At 44.6% G+C, this 27,534-nt stretch overlaps 2 long non-coding RNA genes across 2 annotated transcripts in view; one reads left to right on the top strand and one right to left on the bottom strand.

The window, feature by feature from the left end:
• Positions 1-3,932: 3,932 nt before the first annotated feature.
• LOC141250555 (uncharacterized) overlaps positions 3,933-27,534 on the top strand; it is a 30,754-nt gene continuing 7,152 nt past the window's right edge. Inside the window, exon 1 of the long non-coding RNA XR_012312720.1 lies at positions 3,933-4,416. This is a non-coding gene — a long non-coding RNA (uncharacterized lncRNA). The remainder of the gene's footprint in view (positions 4,417-27,534) is intronic.
• LOC141250565 (uncharacterized) lies at positions 7,803-27,077 on the bottom strand. Its single transcript, XR_012312731.1, has 3 exons — positions 26,949-27,077; positions 8,602-8,705; positions 7,803-8,184 (listed from the first exon to the last, which is right to left on the bottom strand). It is a non-coding gene; the product is annotated as an uncharacterized lncRNA (long non-coding RNA).

Here is a 27,534-nt window from a genome sequence, read left to right on the forward strand (position 1 = left end):
TCAGAATCTGCTAAAAGACCTACCACATCCCCCAACCAACCCCTATATGAGCTCACCAAGGGGAGATTTGTGGGCGTAACCTTGATCTAATAACAATGAGAGTTTGGGTGTCTGTCATTGTTCATTCTGAAAGACATAGTTCGCTGCGAGAATGTTCCATTTTCCTAATCTGAGTGCTTCCCTCCATAAAGATAAGAACCATTCCTGCAACATCAGGTTTAGTAATTCTCTTTCATTATTCCTTTTTACTTCATGTAAATGTATATATCATATTGTTTTGTTCCCATTTTGTATCATCTTTGCATATTTTTATAAACCCTGCCTACCTTTCCGGAATAAATAAATAAAATGTAATAGCCCTGTTCTTTTTGCTCTGCAAACTGCACCCCTAAAGCCATACGCTACCTGTAATGGGTGTACAATCGGCCTGTATAAACAGCTGGTGGTCGCAGCTAGTAGTTCATTTTGTTATTGTGAGTTGGCAGTGATTGTAGCGAGATAAATATATTCCATGAGCTGGAGTCGGAGGTGTATATACCATACGCTCACTGTGAGATCCCTGATAACCGGCCTAGTAGGGAAAGCAACCGCGGCTTCATCAGTCAATTGCATAAATGTCCTGATGATTGGAGTCAGTAGAGTTGCGTCCCCTTGACATACTAGTAACAGCAGTGGGATCTGCGTGATCTCCCCGGTGTCATCCTTGACAGCCTCCGTGCAGTTTACTACATGTTTTGGTATTTCTTTTAATTTTAAGAAAGACTTAGGATAAGATGTAAAAATATTAAATTCTTAAGGATGAGGAAGATTTTTACCTCAAGAACCAAATGAATCTTTTATTTTTTTGTTTCCTCAAATTTCATCAACCATAACTTTTTATTTTTAGGATGGCTGTTTCAGCTATTTGAGGCCTTGTTTTTTGAGAACAAGTGAAGTTTTTTTAAAAAAAAAAAATAATAATAATGATAGAAAAAGCAACTACAGTGGTGGCCAAAAGTATTGGCACCCCTGCAATTCTGTCAGATAATACTCAGTTTCTTCCTGAAAATGATTGCAATCACAAATTCTTTGGTCTTATTATCTTCATTTAATTTGCTTGCAAGGAAAAAACACAAAAGAGAATGAAGCAAAAATCAAATCATTGATCATTTCACACAAAACTCCAAAAATGGGCCAGACAAAAGTATTGGCACTCTCAGCCTAATACTTGGTTGCACAACCTTTAGCCAAAATAACTGCGAACAACCGCTTCCGGTAACCATCAATGAGTTTCTTACAATGCTCTGCTGGAATTGTAGACCATTCTTCTTTGGCAAACTGCTCCAGGTCCCTGATATTTGAAGGGTGCCTTCTCCAAACTGCCATTTTGAGATCTCTCCACAGGTGTTCTATGGGATTCAGGTCTGGACTCATTGCTGGCCACCTTAGAAGTCTCCAGTGCTTTCTCTCAAACCATTTTATAGTGCTTTTGGAAGTGTGTTTTGGGTCATTGTCCTGCTGGAAGACCCATGACCTCTGAGGGAGACCCAGCTTTCTCACACTGGGCCCTACATTATGCTGCAAAATTTGTTGGTAGTCTTCAGACTTCATAATGCCATGCACACGGTCAAGCAGTCCAGTGCCAGAGGCAGCAAAGCAACCCCAAAACATCAGGGAACCTCCGCCATGTTTGACTGTAGGGACCGTGTTCTTTTCTTTGAATGCCTCTTTTTTTTTTTTTTCTGTACACCCTATGTTGATGCTTTTTCCCAAAAAGCTCTACTTTTGTCTCATCTGACCAGAGAACATTCTTCCAAAACGTTTTAGGCTTTCTCAGGTAAGTTTTGGCAAACTCCAGCCTGGCTTTTTTCTGTCTCGGGGTAAGAAGTGGGGTCTTCCTGGGTATCCTACCATACAGTCCCTTTTCATTCAGACGCCGACGGATAGTACGGGTTTACACTGTTGTACCCTCGGACTGCAGGGCAGCTTGAACTTGTTTGGATGTTAGTCGAGGTTCTTTATCCACCATCCGCACAATCTTGCGTTGAAATCTCTCGTCAATTTTTCTTTTCCGTCCACATCTAGGGAGGTTAGCCACAGTGCCATGGGCTTTAAACTTCTTGATGACACTGCGCACGGAAGACACAGGAACATTCAGGTCTTTGGGGATGGACTTGTAGCCTTGAGATTGCTCATGCTTCCTCACAATTTGGTTTCTCAAGTCCTCAGACAGTTCTTTGGTCTTCTTTCTTTTCTCCATGCTCAATGTGGTACACACAAGGACACAGGACAGAGGTTGAGTCAACTTTAATCCATGTTAACTGGCTGCAAGTGTGATTTAGTTATTGCCAACACCTGTTATGTGCCACAGGTAAGTTACAGGTGCTGTTAATTACACGAATTAGAGAAGCATCACATGATTTTTCAAACAGTGCCAATACTTTTGTCCACCCCCTTTTTTAGGTTTGGTGTGGCATTATATCCAATTTGGCTTTAGGACAATCCTTTTTGTGTTTTTTCATTGAAGACAAATTAAATGAAGATAATAATACCAAAGAATTTGTGATTGCAATCATTTTCAGGAAGAAACTGAGTATTATCTGACAGAATTGCAGGGGTGCCAATACTTTTGGCCACCACTGTATATAAAAATCTGTGGATGGTGATTACGGTGGCAGTGTGTGACTGTTGCAAAGGAGGTGCGTATTAAGTGGATGAAGGGGAAATGTGAGGCACATAACCCTATGTGTGAGTTGTGTATTTTTGAGCAGAATATGTACAGTATGTGTCCAATGTGTGAGTGGCATGTAAGGCTTACGTCCATTGTATGTGTCCATGTGTCGTATGAATCCTATGTGAGTGGCATGGACGGCATGTGGCCAGAGAGTGTGTAGAAAGTGAGATGTGTGTAGCATGTGTGATATTTGTGAGAGATGCATGTAAGGCTTGTGTCCGGTGTATGTTCATATGTGTGGCATGTGTCCTGTGTGTGTGCCGTGTGTGTGAAACCTGTATGTGAATAGAATATGGCAGGCATGTTTCCAGCAAGGGTGTAGACCAGGTGTGGCATGTAGTTTGTGTTTCCTGGAGCTTCTATGGTGCTATGTCTGAGTGGCACGTGTGCAGCATCTGTCCTATGTGTACGTGGGCATGAGTCAAGTGGGTGAATGGAGTGTGAAAAGCATGGGTGAATGACATTTAGGTGGCTTATATAACAAAAAAATATAATTTTTCCAGGTTTTGTAGGCACTAGAGGGAAGGGGTGATGCACATTTGTAGCTCAGGGTCCCCTTTACCAGTGTCCATTCCTGGGGTCAATCCAAATACATGCATCAATAATCGACTAGAAGAAAAACCCATAGCCAGTATTTGTTATTTGTTGATGATCGTTGCTGTGGTAACTGACATGCTAATTAAAAATGCTACATTGTAGCAATCATTTTATAGGGGAAAAAAAAGTGTCTATTTCAGATAGGAGAAAGAGAATGACCAATGTCAGTCTGTGATCAAGGTTATATAGGAAATATCTGATCATGATAATAGTCAGGTCTTCATTAACATCGTGGATCCTGCGTGCAAGTAGATTTATTCCAAAATAATTTTGTGTTGAACGTCGGGCTAATAGGCATCGCTGACATCTACACATTGGTTTTATGAAGTTGATGACATTCTGTATAATAATCCCCTACTCAGCACATCATTCATATCATTCATTGTCTTTATTGTTTGCTTAATTTGCTCTCTTCCTGAGCCCTTGAAATGCCAGATAAAATAGAGCAGCATCCACATATTAATCCCATAATTACCCAGCAGCCAATGTGTGTATTACATCCATAGATCACACTGTGTTTACAATACTTGTGGGTTACATAGAGGAGATTGTAAATTGTAAATTGCTACTATTATCTGCTCATTGTGATCCTTCCATCCCCTTGGCTATTGGCCAGCAGCTAGTCACGTGTCCCTCTGCCAGCAGCTCAGGTTTCAGCTGTGTGCTGTGCTGCTGCCTGTGTGCCCTGCTCTCAGGCTGTAGTGTCCAGTGAGACCTGTGCACCACTGCCAGGATGGGCAAGCACATGCACCCCAGCACCCTGCAAAGACAAGGAAGCTTACCAGCCAGGTCCTGCACCCAGGAGACCACAGAGCTCAGCACCATGCACAGCAGAGACAGGGCACCATCAGCTGAGCTGCACACACTCAGCTTGGAGTTGGCATCTACTCAACTTGCATTGGTTTCCTAGTGGCCAGTCCTAAAACTAGACAACACATGCATTGTATCTGAAGAGCCAACAACCTGAAGAAGAAGCCACCTCACCATCCACACCAGGAGCTGTGTCTTGTCCACACTCAAGGAGAAGGTGTCTCTGTCCTTCACTAGAATAATGGGGTGCAATACACCAAGAAAGGTGCTGGGAGAAAACACAATGGACAAATCAGGTAAATGTTTATTATACTCTATTTACTGTTTATTATTTACAGTTTATTATATTTATCAACAATAGAAACTTCATAAACACAATGACATATTGTTCTGCATTGTTTATATGTGAAGCTGTGTGTGATATACAACCAGCTCCACACACACAGCACAGCAATGCTCAGCTTAAAGTTAACCTTGTCACAGATATGATTACAGTGGGAATGGAGCAAATAGGACTGAGTGATCTGATGAGCACTTCCAGCTCCCTTTATGGCAGTAATGATGTTCAGCTTCATGGGTTAGATCCCTTTGTAGACAACAGTTTTAAATTGAAGTCTAGGAAGCATATGGAGATTGCTTTAACTCTCCAAGTGCCAGAACAATATGCAGCTCTTGTGTTCAGTGTTTCAGAACCTCAGTGTAGATCATCAGTGAGAACTCTTATAATGTTTGGGTGGGTGACTGTTATTCCAGAAAAGTTTGTGTGTGTGTTAGTAATCCCCTCCAGCAGGGTGCATTTTGTTAATCCTGTGGAATCCTTTGTAAAGTGAGTCTCTGTAAACTGTGAGCTGTTTGCAAAACCAGGGGATTACAAGGCATCATTAGCCATACTTCACATGTTAATGCTCCTCACTAGACACAAAAGGATTGTCCCTGTGATCATTTGACACTTAAGTTAATTACAGCCTGGTATACAGAAGCTTCAGCCCAGCAGGGTCTCCCATCATCACTATTGTGATGTGTACTGTAACAACATCACCTTTCCTACTAGAATGAATTATGGAAGTCTATCTATCTATCTATCTATCTATCTATAGATAGACTTCCAGTATTTATTCTAGTAGGGCAGGAGGTGTTACAGTGACACATCTATCTATCTATCTATCTATACATAGATGGATATTTTTTTTACTTCTCTCCTTATGTTTTTGCAAGGTGCCAAAACTGCACTAATTAAGACCAACACTATGACCAATTTTATTGTATGTATAGATACACTACATCAAGCATAAGTGACTTTGAATTGAATATTGCGTGTAGGACTACAAGTGACAGCATGGTATGTAAGCTCTCTATCCTTGCAAATAGTTTAGGCCACAGCTGGCTACTTGTTTTTAGACAGGCACAATTACATAATGGTTAGATTCATAACTCTTCACTTTGTAAAACATTTAGAAAGACACAGGAGCATAATAAAAAACAATACATTCATAATCTAAAACAATGAATAATGAAATATGTCACCATAAAAGTGGTAAAAGCAAACCAAAAAACTCATTTTCGAAGTAGCAGTATAATATTTTAGAATATGCAAGGTAAGTAAAAATTAAATAACCAAATAAACATCTGTACAACCAGGGGGCATAACTATAATAGATGCAGGGTTTGCAATCACCCCCGGGGCCCTGGAAACTAGGGGGGCCCCAAAGGTCCCTTTGCCCTATATGAAAAGACTACTATTATTAAAGACTTGTGTTAGTTGAGGGCCCCATTGGAGATTTTGCTTTGAGGCCCACAAGCTTCAAGTTACGCCACTGTGTAAAACAGTTAAAAACTTTTTAAGTTGTCTACAAGATAACGAACACTTCTTAATTATAAAGATTGCTAGGCAGGTGCGTATAGAAGAGTGGTTGGCAGGTTGGTTGTTCACAGGGGGCAAATAGTTATTTAGCTGCCCCATCCCTGTTAGAATGCCACCCATGACACCAGCCATAGCCCATCATTCATTTATACATCCATTCATTTAGGCTATGTGCCCACGTTGCATTTATGAAGCAGAAAATTTCTGCTGCATAAATGCAAGTTCTCTCCCGGAAAAACGCATGCGGAATTCCGCACGCGTTTATCGCGCATTTTTCGCGCGTTTATCATGCGTTTTCCACATGCGGAATTGCCTTGCGTTTTTTATGCATTGGACAAAGGCAATTCCGCTTGCGGAAACGCAAAATTAAATGACATGCTGCGGATTTTTGAACGCGGAAAAACGCTGCGGAAAAATCCGCAGCATGTGCATAGAACTTGCGGAATCCCATTGGGGACCATGGGGTGCGGATATACATGCGTTTTTCAAGCGTTTACGCTGCGGAAATTCCGCAGCATATACGCTTGAAAAATGCTACGTGGGCACACAGCCTTAGGGAGATTGCTTCATGTAGATTTGATAGTTAAAACTTTCATGGCATAAAAGTAAAGTGAGATATAGAATGTTTTCTATTATGAAAGAACAGCACACATGGAGTTATTATCACAGATTTCCATACATGTCCAGTGGTATGGACTGGTTTAGGATTATGAAGGACTCTGTATTGGACATATCCTGATGTGTAAGTATGAGCAACATCGAAGCCGCAGCCATTACTAGATGGACAGAGCATGACAATGGAGAGAACCTGGTATACATTCTCTACCAAAATGGCTCAGCAGCCTCCAGACTATATAAATAGAGGCACATATCAGATGTCTGTGTGTAAGGGACAAGGCATGCAGGAGGTCTGTGACTGCTGAGGATTAACCCCCTGCCATTCTCTAAGTGCTAAGAATTAAGTGATTTTGCTAATTAGTTCTTGGGATTAGAACGTAAATGTAGGAAAAGATAAGGGAAAGATTAGTTCTACAGATGCCCGCAGGCTGTATGTAATCAATAAAACATAAGTACATTATTTCATAAAGTGATTTACAACTACTGTGCTCCTTTCCAACTCTCAGCTGATATCAGCCAGAACATCCTCTTCAGGCTCCTGCAGACTTGCACTGTTTCTCAAGGGAAACCCTGTCAAAGAATTGTATTTGGACACTTTTTCTTGTTGATGGGTGCTCATAATCCGTAAACCACGCTGTAAAATATCCTCATCATTTATTATTATGTTCTCTTATACTGTATTACATTTTGGGGTAAGTTTTTATTTGCACATGAAAGTTTGTCAACTACGTAACCATTTGTAAAATCATGACACGTGCGTGAAACAATGGTAAACCCAAGTGGTTTGTTCCTACTGACTCCTGAAGGTTGCAAACAACTTGTAATAAATCATAAAGTTATAAGCAACATTGGAAAAAAAAGAGCAATCATTATAAAATATACTATTAAGGTGAAGTACAAATCAAGTACATTTATTTTCTTTTATTCTAATACATATATACACTGTAGATTGTCTTGATCATAAATAGTTTAAATGATTGGTTTTATAACTTGCTGTGGATATGTCAAGGCAAACTAGTGTGAGAAAATCCTTTAATTTGATTGTAGAGAAGGCACAAAAGTCCCCATGATAATGTCCATATAACCCCAACCAATAACATCACTGTATTTCCTGAGAGAGATTTCAATAACTGATACAGGTTATACGTTTGGAACATGATCACATGATAGGTTAATTCTTAAAGTGTTATAATACTTATTTTCACAAGGCAATAAGCAACTAAAGTTCATTTACGGTCATTACCCCATGTAAACAAGTCCAGCATATGGCAAACAGAAAAACCTCATTATTCCTTGATTGTTTCTTTTATGTGGACACAAAAATCAGGATTTCTCAGCTGCACATTATCCCAAGCAAATAGGACCCTGCCCGCGAGGGCTCACAATCTACAGGGGATGGGTGAGGATACAGTAGGTGAGGGTACAGCTGGTCGTGCAGCGGTATGGTGGAGCGATGGTTACTGCAGGTTATACACTTGTCTTAAGTGGTGGGTCTTCAGGTTCCTTTTTAAGGTTTCCACGGTAGGCGATAGTCTAATATGTTGGGGTAGAGAGTTCCAGAGTAGGGGGGATGCACGGGAGAAATCTTGTATGCGATTGTGGGAATAGGAGATAAGAGGGAGAGTAGAGAAGGACATCTTGTGAGGATCAGAAGTTGCGTGAAGGTTCCTAGCCCTATAGGATTTTAGTTTTCAGGTGGAGCATAGGCCTGGGAGACAACATGGGAATGCTTATGCCCTATCACAGGTCTATTGTATGTTGGCAGTAGGTGCCAAGCCCCTCAGCTATGAGCTGAGGGGGGGTATGTAAGGTTGTAGCCGGACAGGTCGAGGATAGGAGGTATGTGGTATGTGTCCCCGAGGTGCCAAGCTTCGGTGATGTAGGACTGGGAAAAGCAGGCTCCAGCACACATAGTGCTGAAAGGTGTTTAATGGGCCCGGATTATGGGTCCGAGTTTTTACGAGTAGCTGAAAGAGCTGGGGGGGATCAGCTGCTCACTTACCTCCAGTCCAGGTCTTGGAAGGTCTGATTTAAGACAGCTGCGCCTGTCTCAGTCTGTTGGTGTGTTTTGCAAGGTGGGGAAGTCTTGCATGTGCTGCTCAGACCCTGCTGAGGTAAAAAAAAAGCACTTACATTTAAACCGCTAAGGCCGTGCTTGATGGACTTGTTATTTCGAGTTTTGTTCAGTTATACATTTTTGTTTCTGAAAAAGGCTGCTATCATTTGTTACCTTGACCGGTTTATGGACGTTGAATAAACCGCCTGTTTGTTTGAACCAACGAACTGCATCCTTGTGTGAACCTGCACCTACCACAGAGTCCACTTTCCACAATATATTATATATATACAGTACAGACCAAAAGTTTGGACACACCTTCTCATTTAAAGATTTTTCCGTATTTTCATGACTATGAAAATTGTACATTCACACTGAAGGCATCAAAACTATGAATTAACACATGTGGAATTATATACTTAACAAAAAAGTGTGAAACAACTGAAAATATGTCTTATATTCTAGGTTCTTCAAAGTAGCCACCTTTTGCTTTGATGACTGCTTTGCACACTCTTGGCATTCTCTTGATGAGCTTCAAGAGGTAGTCACTGGAAATAGTCTTCCAACAATCTTGAAGGAGTTCCCAGAGATGCTTAGCACTTGTTGACCCTTTTGCCTTCACTCTGCGGTCCAGCTCACCCCAAACCATCTCGATTGAGTTCTGGTCTGGTGACTGTGGAGGCCAGGTCATCTGGCGTAGCACCCCATCACTCTCCTTCTTGGTCAAATAGCCCTTACACAGCCTGGAGGTGTGTTTGGGGTCATTGTCCTGTTGAAAAATAAACGCAAACTGGATGGAATAGCATGCCGCTGCAAGATGCTGTGGTAGCCATGCTGGTTCAGTATGCCTTCAATTTTGAATAAATCCCCAACAGTGTCACCAGCAAAGCACCCCCACACCATTACACCTCCTCCTCCATGCTTCATGGTGGGAACCAGGCATGTAGAGTCCATCCGTTCACCTTTTCTGCGTCGCACAAAGACACGGTGGTTGGAAACAAAGATCTCAAATTTGGACTCATCAGACCAAAGCACAGATTTCCACTGGTCTAATGTCCATTCCTTGTGTTCTTTAGCCCAAACAAGTCTCTTCTGCTTGTTGCCTGTCCTAAGCGGTGGTTTCCTAGCAGCTATTTTACCATGAAGGCCTGCTGCACAAAGTCTCCTCTTAACGAGTGGCCATCATTACTTTAAGAAATGAGTGTCAGTTGGTGCGAAAAATTGGGCAAACTTTGAAATTGTCCCCAAGTGCAGTTGCAAAAACCATAAAGCGCTACAAAGAAACTGGCTCACATGAGGACCGCCCCAGGAAATGAAGACCAAGAGTCACCTCTGCTTCTGAGGATAAGTTTATCCGAGTCACCAGCCTCAGAAATTGCAGGTTAACAGCAGCTCAGATTAGAGACCAGGTCAATGCCACACAGAGTTCTAGCAGCAGACACATCTCTTCAACAACTGTTAAGAGGAGACTTTGTGCAGCAGGCCTTCATGGTAAAATAGCTGCTGGGAAACCACTGCTAAGGACAGGCAACAAGCAGAAGAGACTTGTTTGGGCTAAAGAACACAAGGAATGGACATTAGACCAGTGGAAATCTGTGCTTTGGTCTGATGAGTCCAAATTTGAGATCTTTGGTTCCAACCACCGTGTCTTTGTGCAACGCAGAAAAGGTGAACGGATGGACTCTACATGCCTGGTTCCCACCGTGAAGCATGGAGGAGGAGGTGTGATGGTGTGGGGGTGCTTTGCTGGTGACACTGTTGGGGATTTATTCAAAATTGAAGGCATACTGAACCAGCATGGCTACCACAGCATCTTGCAGCGGCATGCTATTCCATCCGGTTTGCATTTAGTTGGACCATCATTTATTTTTCAACAGGACAATGACCCAAAACACACCTCCAAGCTGTGTAAGGGCTATTTGACCAAGAAGGAGAGTGATGAGGTGCTACGCCAGATGACCTGGCCTCCACAGTCACCAGACCTGAACCCAATCGAGATGGTTTGGGGTGAGCTGGACCGCAGAATGAAGGCAAAAGGGCCAACAAGTGCTAAGCATCTCTGGGAACTCCTTCAAGATTGTTGGAAGACCATTTCCGGTGACTACCTCTTGAAGCTCATCAAGAGAATGCCAAGAGTGTGCAAAGCAGTCATCAAAGCGAAAGGTGGCTACTTTGAAGAACCTAGAATATAAGACATATTTTCAGTTGTTTCACACTTTTTTGTTAAGTATATAATTCCACATGTGTTAATTCATAGTTTTGATGCCTTCAGTGTGAATGTACAATTTTCATAGTCATGAAAATACAGAAAAATCTTTAAATGAGAAGGTGTGTCCAAACTTTTGGTCTGTACTGTGTATATATATATATATATATATATATATATATATATATATATATATATATAAAATCTCATTTTTTATATTTTAAAAATGACAAAAAGGAAAATGGGTCAATGCTAAAGTTTGGGCACCCTTGGAGCTTGGAGATTTGTGTGCTCAGATAACTTTAACCAAGGTTTCAGACCTTAATTAGCCTGTTAGGGTTATGGCTTGTTCACTATCATCATTAGGAAAGGCCAGGTAATGCAAATTTCCCAGCTTTATAACAATCCAGCCTCCTCTAACCTTGTGCCAAAAAACAGCAGCCATGGGTTCTTCTAAGAAGCTGCCTAGCACTTTGAAAATGAGAATGGTGGAGGCCCACAAAGAAGCAGAAGGCTTTAAGAAGATAGCAAAGCGTTTTCAAGTTGCCCTTTCCTCAGTTCGAAATGTAATTAAGAAATGTCAGTTAACAGTAACAGTCAAGGTCAAGATAAGGACTGGAAGACCAAGCAAAATTTCAGTGAGAGCTGCTCATAGGATTGCTAGAGAAGCACATCTGAACCCCCGCTTGACTGCAAAAGACCTTCCAATAGATGTAGCAGACTCTGGAGTTGTGGTACATTCTTCTACTGTTGGGAGACATCTGCACAAATATGGACTTCATGGAAGAGTCATCGGAAGAAAACTTCTCCTGCATCTTCACCATAAAATTCAGAGTCAGAAGTATGCAGAAAAACATCTTAACAAGCTTGATGCATTTTTGAAACAAGTCCTGTGGACTGATGAGGTTTAAATAGAACTCTTTAGCCACAATGATTTAAGGTATGTGTGGAGAAAAAAGGGCACAGAATTTCAGGAAAAGAACATCTCGCCAACCATTAGGCATAGGGGTGTATCAACCATGCTTTGGGGTTGTGTTGCAGCCAATGGCACGGGAAACATTGCATGGGTAGAGGGAAGAATGGGTTTAATGAAATTTCAACAAATTCTTGATTCAAACATAACACCATCTATAAAAAAAGCTGAAGTTGAAAAGAGGATGACTTCTACAATGGATAATAATCCTAAACACACGTCAAAATCCACAATAGACTACCTCAAAAGGTGCAAGCTGAAGGTTTTACAATTGTCCTCACAGTCCCCTGATCTGAACATCATTGAAAATCTGTGGCTAGACCTCAAAATAGCAGTGCATGCAAGACGACCCAGGAATCTCACAGAACTGGAAGAATTTTCCAAGGAAGAAGGAATAAAAATCCCTCAAACAAGAAATGAAAGGGTCTTGTCTGGCTACAAAAAGCATTTACAAGCTGTGATTCTTTCAAAAGGGGGCGCTACTAGGTACTAACCATGCAGGATGCTCAAACTTTTGCATCTGCCTATTTTCCTTTTTGTAATTTTTAACCCCTTCACCCCCGAGCCTGTTTTCACCTTCATGACCAAGCCAAATTTTACAATTCTGACCAGTTTCACTTTTATGAGGTGATAACTTTGGAATGCTTCAACGGATCCCACTGATTTTGAGAATGTTTTTTTGTGACATATTGTACTTCATGATAGTGGTAAAATTTCTTCTATATGACTTGCGTTTATTTGAGTAAAAAAACAGAAATTTGACGAAAATTTTTAAAATTTTGCAATTTTTAAACTTTTAATTTTTATGCCCTTAAACCAGAAAGTTATGTCACACAAAATAGTTAATAAATAACATTTCCCACATGTCTACTTTACATCAGCACAATTTTTGAAACATCATTTTTTTGTTAGGCAGTTATAAGGGTTAAAAGTTGACCAGCGATTTCTAATTTTTCCAACAACATATACAAAACCATATATTTTTAGGGACCACATCACATTTGAAGTGACTTTGAGGGGTTTATATGACAGAAAATACCCAAAAGTGACACCATTCTAAAAACTGCACCCCTCAAGGTGCTCAAAAACACATTCAAGAAGTTTATTAATCCTTCAGGTGCTTCACAGGAATTTTTGAAATGTGGAAGAAAACAATGAACAATTTAACTTTTTTTCACAAAAATTTTAATTCAGACCCAAATTTTTTTATGTTCACAAGGGTAACGTGAAAAAATGGACCTAAGTACACCGATACCCCATATGTGGGGAAAAATACTGTTTGGGAACACAGCAGAGCTCGGAAGGGAAGACGCACCATTTGACTTTTGAATGTAAAACTTGCTAGAATAATTAGCGAATGCCATGTCGCGTTTGGAGAGCCCCTGATGTGCCTAAACAGTGTAAATCCTCCACAAGTGACACCATTATGGAAGCTAGACCCCTCAGTGAACTTATCTAGAAGTGTGGTGAACACATTGAACCCCCAGGTACTTCACAGGTTTATAATGTTGAGCCGTGAAAATAAAAAAATCTAATTTTTCCCACAAAAATGTATTTTAGGCCCATATTTTGCATTTTCACAAGAGTAACAGGAGAAAAATGACTCCAAAATTTGTTGTGCAATTTCTCCTGAGTATGTAGATGTTGGGGAAACTACTGTTTGGACACACCGCAGGACTCAGAGAGACGTTTTGGAACCCAGACTTTGATAGAATGGTCTGCGGGTGTCATGTTGCATTTGGAGATCCCCTGATGTGCCTAAACAGTGGAAACCCCCCACAAGTCACCCCATTTTGGAAACTAGACCCCTCAAGGAATTTATCTAGATGTGTGGTGAGCCCCTTGAACCCACAGGTGCTTCACAGAATTTTACAACGTTGATCTGTGAAAATGAAAAATATATATTTTTCCCCAAAAAATGTTGTTTTGGCCCCAAATGTTTTCATTTTCACAAGGATAGCAGGAAAAAATGGACCCCAAAGTTTTTCTGCAATTTCTCCTGAGTACTCTGATACCCCATATGTGGTCAAAAACTACTTCTGAAGCACAGTGCAAAGCTCAGAAGGGAAGAAGAGCCATATTGGAATTCAGACTTTGCTGGACTGGTTTGAGGGTGTCAATTCAAATTGGCAGAGCCCCTGAGGTGACCGAACAGCAGAACCACCCATAAGTGACCCCATTTTGCAAACTACACCTCTCAATAAATTAATCTAGGGGTGCAGTGATCATATTGACACCACAGGTCAGTCACAGCATTTTATAACATTGGGCAGTGAAGAAAAAATAATTACACTTTTACAACCAAAACTTTGTTTTCGCCCCACATTTCACATTTTCACACTGGGAAATGGGTAAAAATGGCACCAAAATTTGTCCCACAATTTCTGCTGAATGTAGAAATACCCCTTATGTGGATGTACAGTACTGCTTAGCCATACGGTGAGACTCGGGAGGGACTGAGCACTATTTGCCTCCTGCAGCGCCAATTTTCCTAGAATAGTATGCGGACTCCATATACGGATCCCCTAAATGCTAGAAGAGCAGAATCCTCCCTCAAGTGACCCCATACCCCTTTGGGAACTTATCTACAGATGTAGTGACGATTATGACTTCATGGGTGTTTTCCAGAAACACGCATCAGTGGATGTTGCTGAGTTAAAATTACAAACTTCTGTTGTAGTGACCAGTACGGTGTAGTGACCAGAATGTTGTAGTGACCAGTATGTTGTGCCCAAGTAATGCTTCTGGAGACTTGCATCCGTAAATTAGGCTGGTTCTCATCGCTAGAAATGCCAAACATGTGGACGCTAACTGCGGTTTATGCACACTGTGGCTTAGGAGGAAGGAAGACATTTAGATATGGGAGCGCAGAATTTGCTGAATTTGTTTTTGGGGGGCGAGGAGCTATTTTGCTTTTCCAGAGTCTTTATGCTACCAGTAATGTGGAAGCCCTTTATATTTCCGTTAACAGATGACAGACCTGAGTGGTAACGTGCTTTTTTTGTAGATTGAGCTTTTATTGGGAACTTTTTACATAACATTTTGGATCACATTTATCCGGCGCTCTACACTGAGCACTTATATCGGGGTTTCCATCTAAATCTCTGAATGACGTGATTCAAATGAAATCCCCGAGGGATCCATTCACTATAATGAGGTAGCATAGTTACTCTGGACTCCATGTGGCCTTTGTTCAGCGTTGTCCTTCTTTTCAGAAGTGCACAAAACTGTGCAAAACTGTGGTGTACCGTGCTTTTATGCACGCCTAAAAAGACGGACACCACCGGATCACATGTCAGACTGCGTCCACAGTGCCTTCATCTGCCTCATTATAGGGAATCATCCGCCGGGGGTTCCGTCTAAATCACGTTTTTCCGAGATTTACACGGAAAACCTGGTGTAAGCGCTCAGCATAGAGTACAGGATAAATGTGAGCCGAGCTTTACTGTGATATTTGGGAGGCAGAATGAACAAATCAATAGTAGGTGAAGAATTGGTTTTATTTCTTTTTACACCAATCATCGTGCTGTATAAGTGATTAGACAACTTTATTCTTCGGGTCGGTGCGATTACGGTGATACCAGATTTATATCAGTTTTTATGTTTGGCTGCTGTCATACACTAAAAGTGTTATAGGAAGTTTTGCCCCCAGCAGTTCGCCCCCAGCAGTTCGCCCCCAGGTACATTTCGCCCCTATCATTTCGCCCCAGGAAGATTCGCCCCCGCACATTTGGCCCCCGCACGTTTCACCCCCGGACGTTTCGCCATCCGGGGGCAAAATGTGCGGGGGTGAAATGTGCGGGGGCAAAACATCCTGGGGGCCAAATGCTGGAGATGAAATGTGCGGGGGCGAAATGTACCCGGGGGCGAATTGCTGGGGGCGAATTGCTGGGGGCAAACTTCTGGGGGCAGACTGCTCGGGGCGAAACATCCAATTCCCCACTAAAAGATGCTTTTTTTTGCAAAAAATTTTTTTGGCATCGCCGTACTTTGAGAGCTATAATTTTCCTATATTTCAGCCAACAGAGTAATTTGAGGGCTTTTTTTTTGCGAGACAAGTTGACATTTTTATTGGTACCATTTTTGGGCACATAACGTTTTTTGATCGCTTTCTATTTTGATTTTTGGGAGGCAGAATGAACTAAAACCATTCTGTGTGTGGCAGCTTTATTCTTCGGGTCAGTACAATTACAGCGATACCACACTTACCACATTTACTGTATATGGTTTTATTATGTTTTGGCGCTTTTACACAAAAATAATTAGTTTATAGAAAAAAATAATTATTTTTTCATCGCTTTATTCTGAGATCTATAACTTTTTTGTTTTTCCACTTATGGAGCTCTATGGCTGCATGTTTTTTTGCGGGACAATATGACGTTTTCAGCGGTACCATTTTTTTATATTCGTCATTTTCATTGCTTTTTATTCCACTTTTTGTTCAGCGGTATGATGATAAAGCACCGTTTTTTGCTTCGTTTTTTTTTTTTACAGTGTTCACTAAAGAGGTTAACTAATGGAACATTTTTAAGTATGTGGCTAATTATGTTCCTATGAATTAGTCTCTATTGTGTGTGTACCTTAGAAATTAGATTGTGAGCCTCAAAGGCGATACTTTATATATTTACATATTAACCCAAAATGCAAATCCCCACTTTTCAATGTACTTTCATCCCTAAGTCATTTAGCTTTCCAAGTCCTTGAGTACTTGGCATTAAGAAAAGCTTCAATAAAGTCCCAAGCTACGAGCCACAATTGCTTCACACATCTCTTGATCCAAAAGGATTTATTCTGCTACTTCCTCACAAATAATTCTACTAGGAAAATATTACCCTGCTTATATGTCCCAGTAGACCAGTTTCAGTATGGAAATTTAGCCTGCAATTATATTTATCTATATGCTACTTAATTTGAGGATGGTGTTAAATAACACATTCTGGTGCCCTGCTGTGAGCTAGGAAAACATTGCTGTTATAAACAGTTCGACTTACACGTTTCTCTAGACTGTAAATCTTCATTTTTCATCAGACCTTTACTTTAAAATCCCCAGTTACTTTATTAGATTAACACCTCTACTGTCAGGGGTACCAGTGTGTGTTACTATGTGTATCATAAAGGGCTAAAGCTGCCAAATATGCAGATGATTGAATATTGCTTAAATATATCTTATTTGCAAGAAATGTTCTACAATATCCCGTGTAAGTCACACGTCGCCCACTGCTCACTTGCCCAAACTGCTCCTCTCAATATTATTTATTTATTTATTTTACTCACTTATATAGCGCCATAAATTCCACAGCGCTTTACATACATCAGCATCACTGTCCCCATTGGGACTCACAATCTACATTCCCTATCAGTATATTATTCAGAATATAACTGTAACGGGTCTGGGAGGCGGAACCTCTGAGCTACTATACAAGGGGGCGGTCCTTGTAAGGGAGCGGGTGGCGACCAGGGAAGACGGGCTGGAAGTCTCAGCAGGTGAACGGGACAGTCTCTGAGTGAACGGGCTGGAGGTCACGGCAAGTGACCGGGGCAGTCTCTAGGTATAGGGTTGGTACGACCTGTGGCGGCTGAAGATAGATGTGAGCTCCCAGGTGAGCAGGCGAGAGTCTCTGGATGAACGGGTGGTCACAGCATGTGACGGCGGAGCCTCCAGGAAGACCAGCGGACAGGCGACAGATGAGCGCTCCCAGGTGAGCGGGCAGAAGTCTCTGGACAGGCGGGTGGTCACAGCACGTGACGGCAGAGCCTCCGGGTAGGCAAGCAGACTGGTAGCAGATGAGCGCTCCCAGGTGAGCGGGCAGGAGTCACTGGACAGGCAGGTGGTCACAGCACGTGACGGCGGAGCCTCCAGGTAGGCTAGCAGGCAGGTAGCAGATGAGCGCTCCCAGGTGAGCGGGCAAGCTGGTCCATAGACAGACTGACAGGAGTTGGAAGGCAGACCGTCGGACCACAGGCAAGCAGGCAGGTAGCTGATGTGCGCTCCCAGGTGAGCGGGCAGGCTGGTCCTTAGACAGACTGACAGGATTAGTAAGGCAGACCGTCGGACCTCAGACTAGCAGGCAGGTAGCAAGTAAACAGGCAGGAATCTGGCAGGTAACTGGCAGGTAACTGGCAACGGGACCTGAGGGCTGAAGCACAGGTGAGACACAGGTGCAAACAACATTGCTCGGGCACCTCCATTTTGGAGGAGGTGCCTTATATATGGTAAAGTCCTCCGGCCATTGGCCGGGGACTCCTTAGGACGGCGCGCGCGGCCCCTTTAAGAGGGAGGGAGGGCGCGCGCGCGCGCCCTAAGCACAGTGGCCGGGAAGGAGCGCGCGCTGCCAGCAGAGCGGGAGAGGGACGCCGGGCACGGAGCAGAGCGGTGAGGGGAACAGCGTCCCTGCCTAGCAGAGGGCAGGGACGCCGGCACTACAGTACCCCCCCCTTTAGGCCCCCCCTTTTTTAGGCCAGATAGAAATTTAGCTAGGATGAGAGGGGCATGGATGTTCTCCCGGGGCTCCCACGTTCTCTCCTCAGGACCAAACCCCTTCCAGTCTACCAGAAAAAAGGTCTTTCCTCTTACCCTTTTGGTGGCAAGAATGTTCTCTACCTCAAACTCGTCCTCAGCAGAAACCGGAGCAGGAGGCGTACCTGTAGACTTGGAAAAAGAGTTAAGCACCACGGGTTTGAGGAGAGATACATGGAAGGAGTTAGGGATCCGTAAGTTGGCCGGGAGTTTCAATTTATAGGCCACCGGGTTGATCTGACTGATGACCTCCAGAGGACCGATGAACCGAGGACCTAACTTGTAAGAAGGTATCTTAAGTCGAACATATTTAGATGAGAGCCAGACTTTATCTCCTGGACGAAATTGTGGAGGATCCAGGCGTTTTTTGTCAGCGTGTCTTTTCATACGCTCGGATGACAGAAGGAGTGCGGACCGGGTACTCTCCCATATGGAGGAAAATTTGCTAACGAGAGATTCCGCAGCCGGGTTGTCCACAGAGGTGGAGACAGGAAAAGGAATCCGAGGATGCTGACCAAAGACTACAAAAAACGGGGATTTGGAGGAGGATTCGCTCTCGTGATTATTATAAGAGAACTCGGCCCATGGTAGGAGATCCACCCAGTCAGAATGGTGGGCATTAACGAAGTGCCGGAGGTAACTGGTCAGGTTCTGATTGATCCGCTCCACTAGACCATTGGACTGTGGGTGGTAAGCGGAAGAGAAGTCCAGGGTGACGTCTAGTAGTTTACAAGTGGCTCTCCAGAAACGTGAGGTGAACTGTACCCCACGATCCGACACGATGTGGAGGGGCAGGCCATGAAGACGGAAGATGTGGTGGATAAAGTCTTTAGCCAGCTCGGGTGCAGACGGAAGGCCTGGCAGGGGAATAAAGTGAGCCATCTTGGAAAAGCGGTCAGCGACCACCCAAATGACCGTACAACCGGCAGAGACGGGGAGATCAGTAATAAAGTCCATTGCTATATGCTGCCAGGGGGCAGCAGGTACAGGAAGCGGAAGGAGGCGTCCGGCTGGCAGATGTCTCGGGACTTTGTTGCGGGCGCAGGACACACAGGCAGAAACAAAGTCTATTGTGTCCTTGTGCAGGGTAGGCCACCAATAGTGCCGGGCAATAAGCTGGAGGGTCTTTTTCTGACCGGCGTGGCCAGCTAGTTTAGACGAATGGCCCCAGTGTAGGATCTTCTCCCGATCAGGTACTGAAACAAACGTCTTACCGGGAGGGAGACGATTTAGACTCACGGGAGCCACCTGCATTACTCTGGCGGGATCGATGATATGTTTAGGTTCTTCCTCAAGATCGGACACCAGAAAGGATCGGGACAAGGCGTCTGCTTTGACGTTTTTGTCAGCCGGGCGAAAATGAAGAACAAAATCAAAGCGAGCAAAAAACAAGGACCACTGGGCTTGGCGCGGGTTAAGTCTCTGGGCATGCTGGAGGTAAGCCAAGTTCTTGTGGTCAGTGTAAATTATTACCGGATGAAGAGCCCCCTCGAGTAGGTAACGCCACTCCTCCAACGCCAGCTTGATGGCCAATAACTCTCGGTCTCCTATGGAATAGTTGCGCTCAGAAGAGGAGAAGAGTTTGGAGAAGAAGCCACAAGTTACCATTCTCCCGGAAGATGATTTTTGAGTAAGTACCGCTCCGGCTCCAGAGGAGGAGGCGTCAACTTCCAGGAAGAACTGCTTGTTGCCGTCCGGGCGATGCAGCACCGGGGCGGAAGAGAAGGCCTGTTTTAGGGAAAGAAAGGCCTCCTCTGCTTCGGGCGGCCACTCTTTGGGATTAGTACCCTTACGGGTGAGCGCGGAAATTGGGGCAGTCCGGGAAGAGAAGTGCGGGATGAAGAGGCGGTAATAGTTGGCGAAGCCCAGGAACCGTTGAATAGCCTTCAACCCCTCTGGTCGGGGCCATTTCTCGATGGCAGACAGTTTCTCAGGATCCATTTGTAGGCCGGTCTGAGAGATAATGTAGCCCAGAAACGGAAGCGAGGTCTGCTCAAAGAGGCACTTCTCATATTTAGCGTAGAGATGGTTCTGCCTGAGCCTGAGCAGGACCTGACGAACATCCCTCCGGTGAGTTTGGAGATCCGGAGAGAAGACCAAGATGTCGTCCAGGTACACCACTACGCAGGAGTAGAGAAGGTCCCGGAAGATGTCATTGACTAACTCTTGAAAGACGGCAGGAGCGTTACAGAGGCCAAAGGGCATTACCAGATATTCATAGTGGCCGTCCCGGGTGTTGAATGCCGTCTTCCATTCATCCCCCTGACGGATACGAACCAGGTTGTACGCCCCACGGAGGTCCAGTTTGGTGAAGATTCTAGCCCCCCTCAGACGATCAAATAACTCCGGAATGAGCGGAAGGGGGTACTTATTCTTCACCGTGATCTGGTTAAGGCCTCTATAGTCTATACAGGGACGGAGAGAGCCGTCCTTCTTTTTGACGAAAAAGAAGCCTGCTCCCGCCGGGGAGGTAGATTTCCGAATGAATCCCCTGGCCAGATTCTCCTCAATATATTCGGACATCAACCGGGTCTCAGCAGCGGATAATGGATAAATACGCCCACGGGGAGGAGAAGTACCAGGTAACAGGTCGATAGGGCAGTCGTATGGTCTATGAGGGGGTAATGTCTCTGCCTCCTTTTTATTAAAGACATCAGCATAAGACCAATAAGGAATCGGAAGTCCAGGTAGATTAGCTGGGGTAGGAGAAGGACGGACGGGATGAACGGGAACCAGACAGGTCTTATGGCAGCCCTGTCCCCAGCGAAGGACTTCTCCGGTCTGCCAGTCAAGAACGGGTGCATGTTTCTGGAGCCAAGGTAGGCCTAGCAAGAGGGCGTGAGAGAGTCCAGGCAGAACATGGAAGGAGATACTTTCAGAATGCAGCATTCCCACCTGCAGAGTAATGGATTCGGTGATGAGTTGGATGGGGTGTGGTAAGAGCCCGCCATCCACGGCAGCAACAGACAAGGGTACAGCCAGAGGTTTGGTGGGGATGCGGTATTTCTCTACCAGGGACTGTGAAATAAGATTCCCGGCTGCTCCAGAGTCCAGTTGGGCTAGTTCGAAATAACGGTTCTCCCCGTAGACGATTGAAACTGACAACAGCAGGGATGGAGAGGATTTATTCTTGTCTAGGTGGACCTCTCTGAGCGAACCTAGACACAGGCGTTTCCCGACCTCTCCGGGCAGGCACGGATCCGGTGCTCCTTACTGCCACAGTAGAAGCAGGTCCCCTCGGCACGGCGTAAGTCCTGACGGGTCTTGACCATCTTGGTCTGGTCGACCTGCATAGGCTCAGGAGGGTGTACCTGGTTAGAGACAGAAGGAGTGACGGGTTTCTGAAAAGTAGGAGCTAGACGTGGTAACCTCCTCTCACGGCTGACCTCTCTGGCACGCTCCTGGAACCGTAGGTCAATCCGGGTGGCAAGTGTTATTAAGTCATCGAGAGTGGTAGGAATGTCCCGACCGGCAAGTTCATCTTTAATACGGCCGGACAGACCCTCCCAGAAGACGGAAACCAGAGCGTCGTTATCCCAGGCCAGCTCCGAGGCAAGGGTACGGAACCGTATGGCATATTGGCCCACGGTGAGACTCTCCTGACGGAGGCGTAGCAACGATGATGCGGATGAGGTCTTCCGTCCGGGTTCGTCGAAGACTTTCCGGAAAGCCGAGAGAAAGGCAGGCAAGTCGGACACCAGGGGGTCTCCTCTCTCCCGTAGAGGATTTAGCCAGGCCAGGGCCTCCCCGGTGAGATGGGACATGATGAAGGCAATTTTGGCCCGGTCGGAGTTAAACTGGAGGGACAATAGTTCAAAGTGCAGGGTGCACTGGTTTATGAAGCCCCTAGCTTGAGCGGGGTCGCCTCCGAAGCGTGGAGGTGTAGGAAGCCGGGGTCCGGGGCAGGATGCCATGGTATTGGTGGGCAGCGGCGCTGCCGGGCTGCGAGTCATGACACTAGCGGTGGTTGCTGGTGGAGCAGTCAGAGTGTCCAGGAAAGAGTTGACATTCCGCAGATGACTCAGGATGGACTCCTGTTGGGACCTCTGACGGGACAGTTCATGACGTAGGTCCGAAAGCGAGAGAGCTTGGGTGCCACCGGGTTCCATGGCCCGAGCAAACTGTAACGGGTCTGGGAGGCGGAACCTCTGAGCTACTATACAAGGGGGCGGTCCTTGTAAGGGAGCGGGTGGCGACCAGGGAAGACGGGCTGGAAGTCTCAGCAGGTGAACGGGACAGTCTCTGAGTGAACGGGACAGTCTCTGAGTGAACGGGCTGGAGGTCACGGCAAGTGACCGGGGCAGTCTCTAGGTATAGGGTTGGTACGACCTGTGGCGGCTGAAGATAGACGTGAGCTCCCAGGTGAGCAGGCGAGAGTCTCTGGATGAACGGGTGGTCACAGCATGTGACGGCGGAGCCTCCAGGAAGACCAGCGGACAGGCGACAGATGAGCGCTCCCAGGTGAGCGGGCAGAAGTCTCTGGACAGGCGGGTGGTCACAGCACGTGACGGCAGAGCCTCCGGGTAGGCAAGCAGACTGGTAGCAGATGAGCGCTCCCAGGTGAGCGGGCAGGAGTCACTGGACAGGCAGGTGGTCACAGCACGTGACGGCGGAGCCTCCAGGTAGGCTAGCAGGCGGGTAGCAGATGAGCGCTCCCAGGTGAGCGGGCAAGCTGGTCCATAGACAGACTGACAGGAGTTGGAAGGCAGACCGTCGGACCACAGGCAAGCAGGCAGGTAGCTGATGTGCGCTCCCAGGTGAGCGGGCAGGCTGGTCCTTAGACAGACTGACAGGATTAGTAAGGCAGACCATCGGACCTCAGACTAGCAGGCAGGTAGCAAGTAAACAGGCAGGAATCTGGCAGGTAACTGGCAGGTAACTGGCAACGGGACCTGAGGGCTGAAGCACAGGTGAGACACAGGTGCAAACAACATTGCTCGGGCACCTCCATTTTGGAGGAGGTGCCTTATATATGGTAAAGTCCTCCGGCCATTGGCCGGGGACTCCTTAGGACGGCGCGCGCGGCCCCTTTAAGAGGGAGGGAGGGCGCGCGCGCGCGCCCTAAGCACAGTGGCCGGGAAGGAGCGCGTGCTGCCAGCAGAGCGGGAGAGGGACGCCGGGCACGGAGCAGAGCGGTGAGGGGAACAGCGTCCCTGCCTAGCAGAGGGCAGGGACGCCGGCACTACAATAACCTTGTTAAAAAAGGTTCCTCTGTTAATATTCAGATTCAGGCAGTTCTTGTACCCATCTGCTAACGAAATGTAATCCAGACTGTAGTTTCTGATCAACATTTTTTTTCCACAGGAACTAGATATTCAGCCCAGTGGCAAGCCTCAAGGAAATGTCCTGCAGAAACACTTTCCGCTTCATTTTATTCTCAGAGACGGTTGACAGTGATCTTCTTGGCTCCCAAACAGGATATTGGTTTAATACGTTTGCCTATTCGGTTCGTCATCTTTCATGACTTTCCATTTCCGATCAAATCCTTCTAGCTGTATTATCTTTGTCTATATTGTGGTCAAGTGCCTTGGTTGAAGTGACAATGCTAAGCTGTCTCCAATTGTTGGCCATCCTCTCAAATTCTTCAGGATGATAACATTATACCATTCTATAGTAAATTAAGGAATGGGACCTATAAGAAATACAGACTTTATTTAAAGGGATTTGCCACCTCTGGTGAAGTCTTCGGCATAAGAATTCAGATCTGCTACCTGATCCAGCTGATGAGACGTGACTAGTAGTATGCAATTGTAATTTTCTCATTAATGTACACTCTGCACCCCATCTTGACTGAAAAAAACAGAAATGTAGAAATTTTTGCAAGTTTATTAAAAAAGAAAAACTGAAATATCACATGGTCATAAGTATTCAGACCCTTTGCTCAGTATTGAGTAGAAGCACCCTTTTGAGCTAGTACAGCCATGACTCTTCTTGGGAATGATGCAACTAGTTTTTTACACCTGGATTTGGGGATCCTCTGCCAATCTTCCTTGCAGATCCTCTCCAGTTCCCTCAGGTTGGATGGTGAACGTTGGTGGACAGCCATTTTCAGGTCTCTCCAGAGATGCTCAATTGGGTTTAGGTCAGGGCTCTGGCTGGGCCAGTCAAGAATGGTCACAGAGTTGTTCTGAAGCCACTCCTTTGCTATTTTAGCTGTGTGCTTAGGGTCATTGTCTTGTTGGAAGGCGAACCTTCGGCCAAGTCTGAGGTCCAGAGCACTCTGGGAGAGGTTTTCATCCAGGATATCTCTGTACTTGGCCACATTCATGTTTCCTTCAATTGCAACCAGTCGTCCTGTCCCTGCAGCTGAAAAACACCCCCATAGCATGATGCTGCCACCGCCATGTTTCACTGTTGGGATTGTATTGGGCAGGTGATGAGCAGTGCCTGGTTTTCTATCTTCATCTCATCAGACCAGAGAATCTAATTTCTCATAGTCTGGGAGTCCTTCATGCGTTTTTGAGCAAACTCTATGCAAGCTTTCATATGTCTTGCACTGAGAAGCTTCCGTCGGGCCACTCTGCCATAAAGGCCCGACTTGTGGAGGGCTGCAGTGATAGTTGACTTTGTGGAACTTTCTCCCATTTCCCTACTGCATCTCTGGAGCTCAGCCGCAGTGATCTTGGGGTTCTTCTTTACCTCTCTCACCAAGGTTCTTCTCCCACAATTGCTCAGTTTGGCTGGGCGGCCAGGTCTAGGAAGACTTCTGGTAGTCCCAACCTTGTTCCATTTAAGGATTATGGAGGCCACTGTGCTCTTAGGAACCTTGAGTACTGCATAAATTCTTTTGTAACCTTGGCCAGATCTGTGTCTTGACACAATTCTGTCTCTGAGCTCCTTGGGCAGTTCCTTTGAGCTCATGATTCTCATTTGGTCTGACATGCACTGTGAGCTGTGAGGTCTTATATAGACAGGTGTGTACCTTTCCAAATCAAGTCCTATTAGATTAATTAAACACAGCTGGACTCCAATGAAGGAGTAGAACCATCTCAAGGAGGGTCACAAGGAAATGGACAGCATGTGACTTAAATATGAGTCTCTGAGCAAAGGGTCTTAATACTTATGACCATGTGATATTTCAGTTTTTCTTTTTTAATAAATTTGCAAACATTTTTATATTTTTGTTTTTTTTCAGTCAAAATGGGGTGCAGAGTGTACTTTAATGAGAAAAAAATGAACTTTTTAGAATTTACCAAATGGCTGCAATGAAGCAAATAGTGAAAAATTTAAAGGGGTCTGAATACTTTCCCTACCCACTGTGTAATCAGGATGATTTATTATGGTCTTCCAATGTGTCTGTAACAAATATTGTCTGTCTGTGATAATTTAATAAAACTGTCCAGAAGAAATAAAAAGTCAAGTTGGCAACCCTCAAACAAAATAGCACTCTGCAACGCTAAGTATGTGAATATAAAATATATGAAATTTGAATAGCATTACTGCTCTAGAAAATAGAAATAAATGAGAAATCTTCGCTCATAAATTGGCCAATTCATGTGTACCTGGTAGCCACGATAAGGCGTCTCTCATTTTACCATATCAATTTCATATATTTCATGCTCGCGTACTTAGCATTGCAGAGGGCTACTTTGTTTGTTAGCTGTATATGGAGGTAGCTGCTCCTAGTAAGCACCTGTTCACACCTATTTCTTGTTTTGGAAGTGCCAGTCAGTTTTTTCTGTTTATGTTTAGGCTTTGACTGAGCACTCCACCTCTAGGCCATAGGCGGTTTTAATTGCAGCAGGAACTTGCTTTCCCATACACATGCAGACTTTTGTCTCTTAGAGAGGATTTCACACAGGCCGGTTCCTGGTATAATGAGAGACACCTTATCGTGGCTACCAGGTACACATGAATTGGCCAATTTATGTGCTAAGATTTCTAATTTATTTCTATTTTCTGGAGCAGTAATGCAATTCAAATTTCATATATTTCATGTTCGCATACTTAGCGTAACAGTGTGCTGCTTTGTTTGTTAGTTGTAAATGGAGGTAGCTGCTCATAGTAAGCACTTATACACACGTATTTCCTATTTTGGAAGTGCCAGTCAGTTTTTTAAGTTGGCAACCTTGACTTCAGGTGACGCGACGGCCTCTGGAGCCGGCAAGAGGAGTCAAATTCGAACTGCATTATCTTAGGATTCGGCAAGCTGCAGCTCTTGCCAAAGATTTCACCAGGGGTGGACAACCCCTTTATGTTGCTGTATTTAATAATTCTGCATGGTTATAGCAATAGAGTCCGGCAACCAGGTCCTCCTGATTTCCTTGTTGTCATAGTTGAATTGCTGGCTGATTGTATGCCTGCTTTCTTGTAAGATAGCTTGGAGCTAGCAATGTCCGCTTCTTGGCTCACTAGTCATGGTGGATTTGCAGACTAATGTGCAGGGTATTTTCTCATAAGGAGTTGAAATAGCACCTAATACTTCACTTTTATAATGATCTCTAATAAATGCCTTAATATAACATAAACCAACTCATGTCTGCCTATGGTCAGCAAACTTCTCAATGATTTTGATAATACTAAATGGGTTGTCTAGACATAAAAAAACAACAACCCAACAAAGCATTGCCTGTAAGCCAGTAATTTATGTAACTCACGTAAGTTAATTTACTCGAGGTTCCTCAATCTTTTGATCACGGGTCTTGGCAGCTTCACTTCCGATCCTATGCTTGACACATGATGAGAGCAGTGTGGTAAGGCTGCTAGTGACTAGCTGATTGCAAAAGCTCAGGTTTTAAAACCAGCAGTCAGCCGGCCCCCTACAAACACTGCTCCGGTCCTGTGCTGACACAGGAAACATTGAATTGTGTCGAAAACAGTTGGGACGTGAAGCTGACCAGAGTGGCTACCGGAAGATCAGGCACCTGACAAAACAAAACTTTATTAGTCAGTTTCATAATTTACTACTTAAAGAGTAACCATTGTTTAATTTTTTTTCCACATAAATCAATAGCACAAATGACAATAAGAAACTTTGTAATATATCTTATTAGAGAAATCTGCTTCTTTCTCCTCCAGAACTGATCAGTCATTCTCAAAATTCTTCAATCACAGGTAACATCTGTATTCAGTGAAGACAGACTTTCCCATTACTGAGATAGGAGATGGCAGTTGGTGCTCATAAAGTTCTGTGGAGGTGGGAGGAATTAGAGACAGATACCGACATTCTGCTGCCAGTTCTCC

The sequence above is a fragment of the Phyllobates terribilis genome, unplaced genomic scaffold, assembly GCF_046119375.1.
Source record: "Phyllobates terribilis strain yellow unplaced genomic scaffold, ASM4611937v1 Scaffold_2__4_contigs__length_985480577, whole genome shotgun sequence".
NCBI classification, from domain to species: domain Eukaryota; kingdom Metazoa; phylum Chordata; class Amphibia; order Anura; family Dendrobatidae; genus Phyllobates; species Phyllobates terribilis.